The sequence below is a fragment of the Pelophylax lessonae genome (genome assembly GCF_965119305.1).
Source record: "Pelophylax lessonae genome assembly, chromosome: 1".
Classification (NCBI taxonomy): domain Eukaryota; kingdom Metazoa; phylum Chordata; class Amphibia; order Anura; family Ranidae; genus Pelophylax; species Pelophylax lessonae.
This window is the reverse complement of record NC_138768.1, coordinates 788091657-788106713: the sequence shown is the minus strand read 5'-3', so window position 1 is coordinate 788106713 and position 15057 is coordinate 788091657.

Sequence of the window (15057 nt, the reverse complement as noted above, 5' to 3'; positions counted from 1 at the left end):
ACATAGATCAATGCAAGCTTGTACAAGACAGCACTGTCACGAGCAATAAAGCAAAGCAAAGGCAAGTACAGTATCAAGACATAAACATAACTCACTGGGGTGAATATGCGGCATATGGTCTTTCTCAAACATCGGACATGTCCTGGGATTTTATGTTTTTGTTACACAGAACTCCAGTTACTTAAGAGACAGAACAATGCACAAGTGTACTTGGTCTCTTTAATAATGTATAAACAGATGGTGATTCCAGATTTGATAACACAGCATGATTGACTGGCCAATATCGGCAACACCCAAAAACACTTCAGGCTGACAAGCAATCGCATTAAAAAAAAAACAAACTGATGGTGCTAAGTGCAGAAAATCACGCTGAACCCAATACAGTTTACAGTGTCAAAAATCATTAATCATGTTGTCAGACCTTGCTTTACATATTTCCTCCAGTGTTGTAAGCCATTCGTCCAAAGCGATGTATAATTTTAGAAGAGAGCTCATTCTTGGGCGAGGAGCTGCTGGCTTTTAAATTATTCCTAGCAGGCAGTTTGAGTTTTTGGAATATAAAGCAGAACAGAATTTTGACATAAACCCATAGAATGGCAACATAGTAACATACAGTGGCTGAATTGTGTGTTCAATGCCTATACTGAGTATCAATTGACAAAAGTCGCTAGTATTTTTCGACATAATTTAATCATACAGTAGCAGGAGTTTATTAAGAAAAAGGAGAAAGGAACCTTCTATTTTCATTCATATGACTTTTATAATTATGATTAAAATGGACGCAGGTTAAATGAGCTATGATTTACAGTATGTAGAAATGTATTTTAAGGGCTAGAGGGTCTACAAGTTACCTATACAGTGTGCGTGAGTTATTGATAACACTGACAAATAGGCAAACTTCAACTAGCCATAGATGGGTACAATTTTGAAAAAAAATTCTTAGGAAAAGAAGGTTCTAAGAAAGCTTGTTCATTTTTCTAATTATGAGTGGGTTAGACTGAGGTTTGCTTTCAATCGCAGTGAGAGAAAATTCAAAGGCGCGGGATTAAGAAAAAATTTCATGAACAAACAAATTTTAGTGTATGGGACTTTCGTTTGGTAAAATTCATTCATTCCAAAATCAAATGTTAAAAGCAAACAAAATCTTTCAAACATTAAACCAACATTCTGAGAATGTTCTGAGAATTTTCAAACAAATTTTCAAAGACTTTTCTTAAAAATTTCCATTTGAAATTCTGTCTATCTATGGCCAGCTTTATAAACAAGACAAAATCTTTCAAACAATCTAAATTAATCTGATATAATCCTATGAGCATCTGAGTGTATATGAACATAAAATGATTGCAACTGATAGGATGTGAGTTCGCCAGGTTCAAAAATCATGAAATAATTCCCCGCAGTTCTTTGTTGAGATAGGGAAGCTTCATATGTTGCTTTATGGAATGTGTGTCTTATATGCATTGTCCAGTGGGTTTGTATGTTCATGGATCCATCTTGTAGAATAATCACAAACCATCACTTAAAGTGGACTATGAAGGAAGGTCTACTTTACTGACAGTGCACCAAATACAAAAAAGCTGATGGGAAATAACGTTTTTAGAAAAAATAATTTTAAAAATACTTATCTTAATTTTGCCCCTGACTTTCTACATTTCTGGGTGGTGTGGATGACATCATAATGCCTCACTGCTGCCAGCCAGAAAAACTGTGATTGGCTGCAGTACATTCTTGTAAGATTTTAACCACTTGCCTACCGGGCACTTTCACCCCCTTCCTGCCCAGGCCAATTTTCAGCTTTCAGCGCTCTCACGCTTTGAATGACAATTGCGCGGTCATGCTACACTGTACCCATATGAAAGTGTTATCATTTTTTTCACACAAATAGAGCTTTCTTTTGGTGGTATTTAATCATCTCTGGGTTTTTTATTTCTTACAAAAAAAAAAGAAAAAAGACAGAATATTTTGAAAAAAAAAGTTTTTCTTATTTTCTGCGAGTAAATTTTGAAAATAAATAAATTTTTCTCCTTCACTGATGTGCGCTGATGAGGCGGCACTGATGGGCACTGATAGGCTGCACTGATGGGCACTGATGAGGTGGCACTTATGGGCACTGATGATGTGGCACTGATGAGGAGGTACTAATATGCCGCACTGATGAGCACTGATAGGCGGCACTGATGAGTACTGATAGGTGGCACTGCTGGGCACTGCTGGGCACTGAGAGGTGGCACTGCTGGGCACTGAGAGGCAGCACTGATGGGCACTGAGAGGTGGCACTGCTGGACACTGATGGGTGGCACTGATGGACACTGACAGGTGGCACTGATGAGCGGCACTGATGAGCACTGATGGGCAGCACCATCAGTACCCACACTCAGTGCCCATCAGTGCCTAGATGAGCAGGCACTGATGGGCACTGACTGGCAGCACTTTGGGCACTGATTGTGGGCACTGAGGGGGGGCACTGATGGTGGGAACATTGTATTTTATTTACCTCTGTTGTAATCAGGGCCCTGATTACATTTTTCTGTGTCCCCGAATGGCTGATCGGCTCTGCTCCTTCCTCACACTGCAGTCTCTGTGTGAGGAAGGAGAGCTGGCGATGAGAGATGATCTCATATGTTTACATATGAGATCATCTCTCATTGCATGGGCCGATCACGTGGTAAATGGCCGCTGTGATTGGCCATTTACCACGATCTGTGATTGGCTGTGTCCAAGGGACACGGCCGTCACAGATCTTCCCAGATGCGCGCCCACGGGAGCGCGCGGGGAGCCTGTTACTGGGAGGCCGTATAAAGACGGCCTCCCGGAAATTAGAGCCCGCGCTGTAGCCGTCTTTCGGCTATAGCGCGGGCCGGAAGAAGTTAAGAGCTTAGTGTTCACTGGAGGTAGCGGTAAGGCTTGGTGATGCCACCCACACCCCCTAAAAAGCATTGGAAGCCAGCTCTGAGGTCATTTTATTGATTTTTTTTTTTTACTTTTTTTTAGGCAATATGTATTTCAGAGGTGTGGGGTAGAAATCCTTGCATTAAGCAAACCTTTCATTTGCATTTGAAACCCCCTAATTTTGGCAATTTGACACCACTTTAAAACATTTTCTATATGTAACATTTCTGTTGCATATTCTTTGTGGAATTATCCCCCCTCCTTTTTATGATTCTTCAGTTTTGGTTTGTGCTTTAGTCACTTTTTTCAGCTGTTTCTGACTGCCATTGAATTGGGGTTGATTTGCTAAAGGCAAATAGACTGTCTACTTTGAAAATGTTTGCCAGAATTTACTAAGCTAAGGGGAAATTCCCTTGTAAAGTAAACTGCATATTTGCCTTTAGTAAGACCCCTTTCTACACTGCACATAAGCTGCTGTCTCCATGTAACTTTCTGTATAATCACCTAGGCCCACAATCTTGGCACACATCTTGTGTTTTGTCACAGAGCTGAAATGGCTGTGTACCTGTGGAACGTACACATCAAATGACTGGAAAGCAGTAAATGTTTTTAACTGAGGTGAATGTCTTTGGAATCAAATTTTCAGGGCTTTACGTTCAACTCCAGCCAAAATTTCCTTTTAAAAAAATAGAGATTTTTCTTTACATTATGCTTAATGTAAACACAGGTTCATTTCATCTCATCTCACACTAGTCAATCGTACCGTATAAATGTAAAGTGTATCTTTAGGCATGTCACGCAACTGAACAGAGGGCTTCCTTTGTGGCTGAGTGCAGGCCACCACTGAAGGTGTTAACAGGGGGTGCTATGCCCAAAGAAGTAGGGGTTGCCAGCTGTGACAGGTTGGGTGATGATGAGGATATATCCACTGGATGGTGACTGGACAAGCAGGATGCACTGCTGGGCAGGAGTCCCTCAGACATACAGTACCACATAAGACTTGGCAGAAGAGAGGGGCAGAAGGGAGAGCAAGAAGCAGGGTCAGGAGCAAGGCCAGTAGCCATACACAGAAAGTAAACCAGGTAGCAAGCAGTAGTCATACATGGAAAGTCAGTAAGGTAGCAAGCAGGATCAGGAGTAAGCTGGGGTCATACACTGGTAATCAGGCAGCAGCAGAGTCCAAAGAGAACGCCAAAGGTCATACATAAATCAGCAGGCAGAAGCAGGGTCAATGGAACAAGCGGAGGGTCAAAGCCAGGAATGGAGTCAAGACCGGTCAAAGCCAAGCCAGGTCAGTAACAGGAAATCCAATAATTTCAGGAACAGGAACACACGGGGGGGGGGCTAAAGATCATCCAGCAACTAATGGATCAAGCTGCTGGTTTTAAATAGGCCACTGGGCAGCAGAATTTGTTACACATTGTCTGCGCACTGGCGCATTAATGTTCACAGACGTTCGTGTCCATGCACGCATGCGCATTTGCATTGGCGAACGCCTAGTTGGCCACAATCTGCAGTTCCATTGGGCATTAGCAGATGTGCCAGTTCTTTGGCGAACTGTTCTCTGACAAGGCAAATCCTTTTTCAGAGGGTATAGGGAAGGATTAGACCCTCTGACAATGTTTTATTGCTAAATATTTGTACTGGTGATCACTGTCACCAAGAAAGGAAGGGGAAATCCACAATTTTAAGGCTGTCCCAAGACAAAAGATAAAGGGAAAAACTTTTATGGGGAAACCTGTTCTTGGGAAAGCCTAGAACAGGTAAACAAAATAGGGATTCTCATCTAAGAGGGGATTTTCCCATAAGTTTGATTTTTTCTAACTTGCCAGGACTTTACGCAATCCAAAACTAAAAAATGTTTGGCATATAGATACATTTTTATTGTTCTGTCTTTTTCCTTTCCAAAGTTGCCTTGGTTTCTGAATCTTGCAATGAATGGATCTAACTATCTTGAAAAAAAGTATCTACAGTTGTCAGTTGACCAGTATTTTACTACCCTGGAAGCTGGAATTTTGACAATGTTATTCACAGGAAACAGATCATGTGACCAATATGTCACAGGATGGGTAATCAACCAAATTATTAGACAGAGAGTAATTGTAACTTTCAGTAACTAAACAGGTGTGAAGTTAGAATCAATAATGCAAAACAGGGGCAGGATGCTAAAGAGCATGCATACACCGCAGAATAATTCACAATAGATTGTGAAAGCGAAACAAACATGGAGTCTTTACAGTCGTGTGGCAGTCGTGTGGCTCAATCAGGGTAACATTAGGACATGCGAAATCAAAGAAGGTAGTGTACAATATACTCACAAACATAGGATATATACAAGCATGTAGGAAATAGGGACTGCTGGTTTCCAGAACACTTCTCTACTGCTGGATAGCGTGATGGCGTCCTCACAACCTTGTAGCCATACAAGGTTAGGAGGACGCCATCACGCTATCCAGCAGTAGAGAAGTGCCCTGGAAGTGAGCAGTCCCTATTTCCTACATGCTTGTATATATCCTATGTTTGTGAGTATATTGTATGCTACCTTCTTTGATTTTAATAAACTTTTTTAGTGGTAATGCACAAGGTCGGTGCGCCCTTCTCTTGTCGTGTTCTTGTAGTGCCTTTTTGGATACCCTTGGCCCTGAGGAAGGCAGCAAGACCGCTCCATTTGTGCCTAAAAAAACACCTAGATCATTTACCTTTCAGCACAACACTCGAGCGCAGGAGAGATACTGTTTTTTAACATTAAGACATAACATAGTCTCTATAAGAGTTGAAAACACAAAAAGCTACTTTTTCTTATCCTCACAGGTAACATCCCTCTCATTAAAGTCCAGGGTGGAGATGTGCACAATGGAAACATTTGTTTTGTTTCATTTCAGTTTTATTCCTTAAGTAAATCATTATGTTAGAATGATTCGTTTTTGGAACGATTCATTATTTCTGGAGAGTATATATTTGTTATTCCGAATCAATTTGTATTTTTAGAAATATTCTGTTATTCTTTTGTTATTTCAGAAGATATATTCATTTTCAACGTGTTTGTACAATATTGACTGGAGGCATGCATTTGAAAGTAATGAACAAAATTAGTTTTGGATTCATTAGGTCATGATTCGGAGATTCTGATGGATCCACCTCCATCCAACCCAAACACAATAAGTAGGAATCATCTTTTTTTACTTTAATACTTTACTGTATTTATCGCATTATGTTTCCATTTCATATGTAGTGCATTTCCTATAAAAACGAAAAATTTTAATGCAAAAAAAAATCAACTGATTATCCAAGAGATAAAGACTACTGTGCCGCTCTGATCCGAATAAAATGTATGAAGCCGAACTAATACGTATTAATTTGTTATGGTATTAAGCTGAAATAATTTCCCCATTCCCAACTGACTTTGTTTTTTGGGCTGGGCACATACAAGGGTTAACTAACAATGGGTTAATAAACCCCTATGTGATAGCATTGGGCAGGTGACAGATACTCCTATGTTATAGACCCCAATGTCTCCCCTGACCTTCACATCATCTAATCAAGCACAGATAGGCTTGGTTAGATGTGTCCCCTGACTGTACTGGCCAGGAAATGGTGCATCTAAAACCAGAAGTGACATCACTTTTGCTTTTATTGTTTGCATGTGAGATCGAGGCATGAATTTGCCTCAGTCCCACTGCAATCTCTCTTCAAGGGGAAGATCTCGGGCTCTGGTAATTGTGGGAGAGCCTGGGAACCACCGGAGGAGGAGGGGAGTCACCAACGGGAGAGGGAGGCACTGCGCTGCTGGCTCTGTGAAAGTGACCGGCAGCTTTGGAGCTGCCGCATCACTTTCACTTTGAAGCTGGGAGCCGGCAGCCATCAGCTTGTGATTAAAGCTGATGGCTGCTGATGTACAGTTTAGGAGATATTTACTTTGCATGCAGCCAGTGACATCACTGGCACATGCGCTCTGAAGGAAAGGCCACCCGTGCCGTTCCTTCAGAGCCCTGTGCCGTGAACTGCGGCTCCCGGATGCGAACCCGGAAGGAAGATGGGTGAACATATCAGCCGTGTGAGCGGTGTGCAGGCGCCGCTGCGGGGACCTTGTTCTAATGTAAGTATTTCATAATGAGCTAGTATGCGATGCATACTAGCTCAATATGCCTTTGTCTTTCAGGTTTTTATTTTTTACTTTTTTTTTTTGGAGGTTTACAACCACTTAAGCCCCCGGAAGATTTTACTCCCTTCCTGACCAGGGGGTATTTTGCGATTCGGCACTGCGTGACTTTAACGGACAATTGCGCGGTCGTGCGACGCTGTATCTAAACAAATTTGACGTCCTTTTTTTCCCACAAATAGAGCTTTCTTTTGGTGGTATTTGATCACCTGTGTGATTTTTTGATCACGCGCTATAAAGAAAAAAAGAGCGTAAATTTTGCAAAAATAGCAATATTTTTCACATTTTTTTATATGAAATTCCCCCCCAAAAAAATGTAAAAATCCAAATTTTTTAACATTTTCGGACAATTTGTTTGATGCTACATATGTTTGGTAAAAAAAAATCGCAAAAAGCGTATTTTGATTAGTTTGCGCAAAAGTTATCGCGTTTACTAACAAAGGGAAAGATTTTTGTCATTTTTGTTGTTTTTTTTTTAACGCGTAATGGCGGCGATCTGTGATTTTTTTTGCGGTACTGCGACATTGCGGCGGACAGATCGGACCCTTGACTGACATTTTTGACACTTTTGGGGTTACCAGTGACATTTCTACAGTAATCAGTGCTATACATATGCACTGTTACTGTAAAAATACACTGGCAGTGAAGGGGTTAACTTTTTTTTGAAAGGGAGGGGCTATGTGTGTCCCTAGGGGCGTGCTTTCTACTGTGATCGGCTGTGGCCTCAGATGTATGAAGAGTGATCAACGGTTCTACATAGTAGAACCGTATGATCATCCTTCATACACCGAGGAGAATGACAGGTGGCTTGTTTACACAAGCCGCCTGACTTTCTCCCTCTCCCCCGCCGATCGCATCGGGTCTGCCGGTCACACGCGCGGGGGGGGGTCCGTGACCACGCGGGGGCGCGCGCTCGCTCCCTAGACCCTCACAAGCTAGTGACGTAGCCCTATGTCACTTTGCCTGTGAGGGGCTGACTGCCGACGTAGATCGGCGTTAGGCAGTCGGCAAGTGGTTAACCACTTGCTGACCAGCTGCCATAGTTATACTGCGGCAGGTCGGCTCTGTTACGCAAAATGATGTATATGTACGTCCTTTCGTGTAGCAGTAAGTGGGTGCGTGCGCACGCCAACTGGCTAGAGGGGGAGCCAATCAGCGGATCCAGGGGACACTATGTCTGCGATTGCTCCCCATGGAGACAGAATGGCGGTCTTCCGATGTAAACACGACAGACTGTTGTTCTGTCAGTGATAACGCAGGTATCCTGTGTTCCTCCTATTTAGAAACACAGGTCTCTGTGTTCATCCAGTGAATTTAACCCCCCACATTTAGAAAGCACCCCCTAGGCACACATTTAACACTTTGATTACCCCCGGTATTAACGCCTTCCCTGCCAGTGTCATTATTACAGTACAATGCATATTTTTAGCACTGATTACAGCAGTAATGTCACTGGTCCCCCCAAAAACTGTCAAAAATGTCAGTTAGGTGTCCAATCTGTCCGCCGCAATGTCGCAGTCCTGCTAAAAATCGGTGATTGCCGACATTACTAGTAAAAAATAAATAAATGAAAATGGCATACATCTTCCCCCTAGTTTGTAGACACGATAACTTTTGAGCAAACCAATCAATATACACTTATTGGGAATTTTTTTTTACCAAAAATATGTAGCAGAATGCATATAGGCCTAAAATGATGAAAACATTTGATTTTTTTAAATGTTTTTTTTTATTGGAAATTTTTTATAGCAGAAAGTAAAAAATATTGTTGTTGTTTTTTCAGAATTGTGGCTATTTTATTGTTTATAGCGCAAAAAATAAACAGGTGATCAAATACCACCAAAAGAAAGCTCTATTTGTGGGGAAAAAAGGATATAAACTTTATTTGGGCACAGCGTCGCACAACCGAGCAATTGTCAGTTAGAATAACGCAGTGTGAATCGCAAAAAATGGCCTGGCCATTTAGGAGATAAAACCTTCCCCTAGTGGCCAATGACAGAGTATTCAATAATTTTTCCCAAGCCTTCACTATTCAACAAAGCAAGACCGCTAACAATGAAGAACTTGCCTTTTATGCTGCCGGAAGAGCACAACAAAACATCACTAACTTTTCATCTTTATAATATTGTGACAGGAGATGTCTTTTGATAAGCTTACGCTTTCTTATATTACTTTTCTTCAAGCATACATTTCAGTTTAATTACTCCGTGGGATTCATTGTTTTAGATTTCAGAAACAAATACTGTTGAAAACAAAGACTTACAAGGTGTACGGCAACACCTCGAGGATAGAGTTCAGGGCAGCACAGAATATCCAATGACTCTTTCTAATCTCCAATCACAAGGATCATAATAACTGCACAGTGTTGTATCTTTGCTTTGTGTTTAGACTTCCAGTCTGTTCTAAATCGCTATACTCTATTTCTCAACTTTTCATACATTTATAAGGATTTTTTTTTTTTTTTTGAACAGCACAGATCTATATTCTGCAATGGCCTATGGCCAAGCAACTTGTGCAAGGTAGGAAATGTTAATTTTTCCACAATCCTTTATTTTATAATGTAAAGGGAACGATTAAGTGCACCTGTACTGACCCATGAAATTTATAGGAGTGTTAAAAATTTATATTACATTAATAGGCAGGTGGTCCCAGTCACTCATAAAAACAGTATTTGTAACACACTGTACATTCTTTTTGCAGGTCCAATAGGCCAAATTAGAACGTTTTTTTTTTTTTTTTTTTGTTTATCAGCTACGATCAGATTTTTTTAATTTTTTTTTTTTTTTTTTTACAAATTAAAGCTCAATTGAACTTTCAGTTTCAATTAGCTAAATAGATTTCAGATGTTAAAAAACAAAAGGTGTGATGGGTCTTACACTTTGTTTTTCTTAACCACTTCTGGACTGGAAAGATTTACCCCATTAACCACTTCAGCTCCAGTAGGTTTTACCCCCTTATAACCAGGCGATTTTATGCGATTCGGCACTGCGTTTTTTTTATTTTTTGCACTATAAAAAAAAAAAAGTGACAAAAAAGTGAGAATTCTGAAAAAAAAAAAAAAAACCTATATTTTCACTTTCTGCTATATAACCTTCCCAATAAAAAAAATTTAAAAATCAAATTTTTTCATCATTTTAGGCCAATTTGTATTCTGCTATGTATTTTTGGTAAAAAAAAAAAAAATCCTAATAAGTGTATATTAATTGGCTTGCGCAAAGGTTAGGGGAAAGATTTATGTAATTTTTACATAAATCGGTCAGCGATTTTTAGCAAACAGACAGATTGGACCCCTGATATTTTTGACACTTTTGGGGGGACAAGTGACATCACTACAGTAATCAGTGCTAAAAATATGTCCTGTTACAGTACTAATGACACTGGCAGGGAAGGGGTTAACCTAGTGGCAATCAAAGGGTTAAATGTGAGCCTAGGGGGTGTTTTCTAACTGTGGCGGGGATGGGCTTGTGACATCAACACATAGATCTGTGATCCTAAATAGGAGGAACACAGGAGTTATGTATTCTCTCCACGGAAGCAATTGCGGGTGCCCGGCGGCAATACTGGGCGCTGGCCTCATGAATGAGCTTTCCCACTGGCAAATGGGGTGGGGGCGTGCGTGCACCCCCGGCAGGGCGCGCCTGCCCCCAGGATCTCTCCCACGGATTTACGCAGTTGAGCCAGTCTGCAGCAGTATATCTGCTGCGGGTGGTCGGCAAGCGGTTAATAATCAGCCACAACCTGCAGAGTATAGCCTGTCATCTGCCAGCTTTTTGTAAGGAAGGACCCTTGCTCTCTATGGGGAAGCAGTGGTCTCTCTGCAGAGGTCTGACACATCCATAGGTGTATGCAGCCTATTGCATTAGGGTGTGCACCCCAAAGCTCAAACACACATGCCTTTCTCTGCAGCCTCAGCTGCAAGGGGCAGTGAATGAATGGGAAGTGCTTTGTGCTTAGTGGCTTTCCTGTTTATTCACAAACTAAAGCATAGTAAACATAGTTTACTATGCTTCAGTTATGAATGAACACAGTGAGTGAGTGTGTTCACTGTGTTCATTTAGAAAAGAAAGGGGCCAGTAAATGACATAATGGGTAGCCCCTTCCCCTGCTCTCTATCCTGTAACATCCTCCTCAGCAGCTGGGGGGGGGGGGGAGGAACTAGCAGTACTGCGTGGTGGGGGGGGGGGGCTGGCAACACAGGGGAAAGCCTGGGTAGTAGGGAAAAAAAAAGACTGCGCAGAGTGATTGGGGTGTGAGTGGGCACACCTGGCACACCCACTGCACACGCCTATGAACACTGTTGAGTCAGGGCCAAACTGAGGGGTTGTCACAGGCACTCAAAAGTGTCTGACTATGCATGCCTTCCTCCCCCTCCCCCCCAGTGTCTCCTTTCATTGAGGTCATCACTATAGCTTTTATCAATGAAACAGGATTTATGAACGGAGGATGGGTGGATGGATGAATTGTCCACCCCCTCCACCCCCTCCATTCATAGATCGTAAAAAGCTAGCCGCACTGAAACTAGTTATGAGGAAAAACTAAGGCTGTCACCACTGACCTCCCCACCTGCAAATGGTGGCTGACCATCATGCTGATCCACACAACTTTTGTTCTTTAATCACCCTTAAACACACAGATATTGCATGGGACAGATTCTAGAAGTGCTGCCTTGAAACAAACTGTCTAAAACACAATGCAATGCAAACAGGGTACAAGACCAAAAGTAAAGCCCCGTACACACGTACCGATTGTCGGCCGTAAATGTTCGGCCGACAACCGATCGGCCGATTGTAGGCTTGTTAGTATGATGCTTCCGACAGCCGACAGCGCATTCGGCCGAACAGAATCTGTTGTGCAGGCATTAAAATTTTTGTTGGCCAACACCAGAACGGCCGATTGTTCGCCAGTCAGTACAGAATTCGGCCGACAAACAGCAGATTAGCAAGGCTGGGCATGCTCAGAAAAGAAAAAAGACAAGGAAAGTTAACCATCACATGACATCACTTCTGCAGTCGGCTGTTGTTGGCCGACAAAATTCGTGTGCAGTCTTTTGCAGTTTTCAACAGACACGACAGCCCTGGACAAAAGACGGCCGATCGTTCGGCCGACGATCGGTACGTGTGTACGGGGCTTAACTCAAAAACTCATCAGGCTCTCTTCTACTATGTATTAAAATATGTAGATATTAATACAAAATAAATGATTTAAAGTTTAGGCTAAAAATTTTTGGCTAAAATTTGTTTCCATGCAACTGACCTAGGAAACACACAAAAAGTATGTAAATCAGATCAGGCAATGGAGAATAAAAAAAACGTGTCTGCACAGTATGTGTATACAATTTGTATTACACTATTAGGGGGATAGCTTTTTTTTTACCAAAACTTAAACTCTAAACCCCAACTCCCAGCAAAAAAATGTCCTGGTCTCTAGCACCTAGCTAATGTTTTTTAAATGGGGCTACTGTATGTTTCTTCATGTAAGAGCCTCCAAGCATGGAGAACAGTGAGTAGCTCAGTAGTCATGTCACCAAATCTTACTCCTGAGTCTAGAAGTGAGAAGCAGCAGTGCCTTAGGTGACCTCATACTGCAAATATACAACTATGAGGTTGTAGTTTCAGTAGTGCCTAGGCACCCAAGGATTCCAGGAAGAAAACTGCTATTTTTCAGGAGGAATTCCAAAGGAACGGTTTTGACACAATTAACATGTCAAAATTTTATTCCTATAACATGGCAAATCTTCACTTCCTAAATTCAGTTTTACTTCAAAGCCTCAACAACCCTTAGGAACATTTTCCTATAGCTAAAAAAAGGGGAAAAGAATCTGCGCTCGGACAACAAGAAATTAAAATAATATTGAGGATCCTGAAGATAAATGTGAAGGCAGCCAACTAAATGATAGATTACAAATCATATAGGCATATATAAAAGGTGTAGTAGCGCCAAACACTATAACTAAATATTAAACAATGTAGAGTGTCCACAATAAGTCCCAATAGTCCAAAAGAGATGAGAAGTAGTGGAGACCAATTCCCAATATCAGAGCCGTGCGGATGAAAAGAAGCCAACACCCAAGCGTGGAAATATGCCAACTGCTTACCAGATATTAGATGGATATGGGCGATGCAATGAACTCAAATTGGGCCATCAATGACAGATAGTGCCAACGGTATAACTCATCGATTCCCAGTGTCTCAACAGATCATGGTTTAAGGGCAATGAAGGCTCAAATCGTACCACCAGACAGAGTAATGATCTCAGCAATAGTCAATTCACCTCAAAAGAAAGGGGCAGGACATAGTGCAGACTGTACAAACTCAGGTTTAATAATTGCATAAAAATATACTCACACAAAGGTGAATGTATACAGGCATCGTAAATAAGTAAAAACCGCGGTGTTGGTGGCGTGCTGCTCGTTCCGGATCACCTGACGCGTGTCGTCAAGGAAGTGACATCATCCCACCTCTGATGATGTCACTTCCTTGACGACACGCGTCAGGTGATCCGGAACGAGCAGCACGCCACCAACACCGCGGTTTTTACTTATTTACGATGCCTGTATACATTCACCTTTGTGTGAGTATATTTTTATGCAATTATTAAACCTGAGTTTGTACAGTCTGCACTATGTCCTGCCCCTTTCTTTTGAGGTGAATTGACTATTGCTGAGATCATTACTCTGTCTGGTGGTACGATTTGAGCCTTCATTGCCCTTAAACCATGATCTGTTGAGACACTGGGAATCGATGAGTTATACCGTTGGCACTATCTGTCATTGATGGCCCAATTTGAGTTCATTGCATCGCCCATATCCATCTAATATCTGGTAAGCAGTTGGCATATTTCCACGCTTGGGTGTTGGCTTCTTTTCATCCGCACGGCTCTGATATTGGGAATTGGTCTCCACTACTTCTCATCTCTTTTGGACTATTGGGACTTATTGTGGACACTCTACATTGTTTAATATTTAGTTATAGTGTTTGGCGCTACTACACCTTTTATATTTTCCTATAGCTCACCCTGGTATATGGGTGCGACAGCCTGGAGAACCTTTTGGTGATGATGCTACCTGCCATGCTAAATATTTTCTTGGAAATAATTCTTATACAGAATCTACATTTTAAGTTGGGCCAGTCTGGGCCACTAGACCAGCGTTTGGACCATAGCCTCTGGTAACAGTTGAGGTGAGTTGAGACCATTTCAAAAAATGTTCCTGTACCCCCTCCAGTTGCTCCAGTCGTAAAGCTCCCAGCCCTCACTCCATGTTTCAGTATATTTGATAAATAGTTATATTAAACAATTAAACAGCATGTGCACTGTAATCCCCATCTACAAGAGGCTTTTCCACAACCAGGCACCAGCTCATAGAGTGCTTGCAGAGGCGACCAGTTGTGCAAACAGGAACAGTTGTGTAAACAGAAGCCCAGTGCCCTGCTTGTATATTTAATTACAGTCTCAGGAGGTTTTTTGGAGGTTCTGCTGCATTGATATAAGTAGGGAAGGCATTGCAAAAACCATTGCTTTAACAGTTTCAAAAAACAGATATATTCCTGGAATGCCAGGATTGCTAACTGTCTCATTTGCTTGAGTCCTCAACCAAACGGTCAAACCATCAAACAGCTGGTGTCATAAATTATCACATGTGCAGCACCATGGCAGTTGCCATATTAAACAGAAGCAGCTTCCTTGGCTGTAAAGGATAGGAGGGTTTAATTCTGCTTTAGGGCTGTCAGCAGATTGGCCTCTACAAAGTCAGCAGTGCCTAAAAATGCCTAAAATGGAGAGCAACTGAGCATGTGCAGAGCAGGATGAGACCGTGTATTACCGGATTTAAAACAGCATAGACACTTATTTTTAATGTTTTACATAGCTTTACCTGCAAAACATGGCAGCCTGACGTGATCTAGCAGGACTTCATTTTCTGACTACAGTTCCACTTTATGGATTTTTATTATTTTTTTGAAGGTGTAATAAAGAAAGTCATATGGGGAGAGTGTAATGCCTCGTACACACGC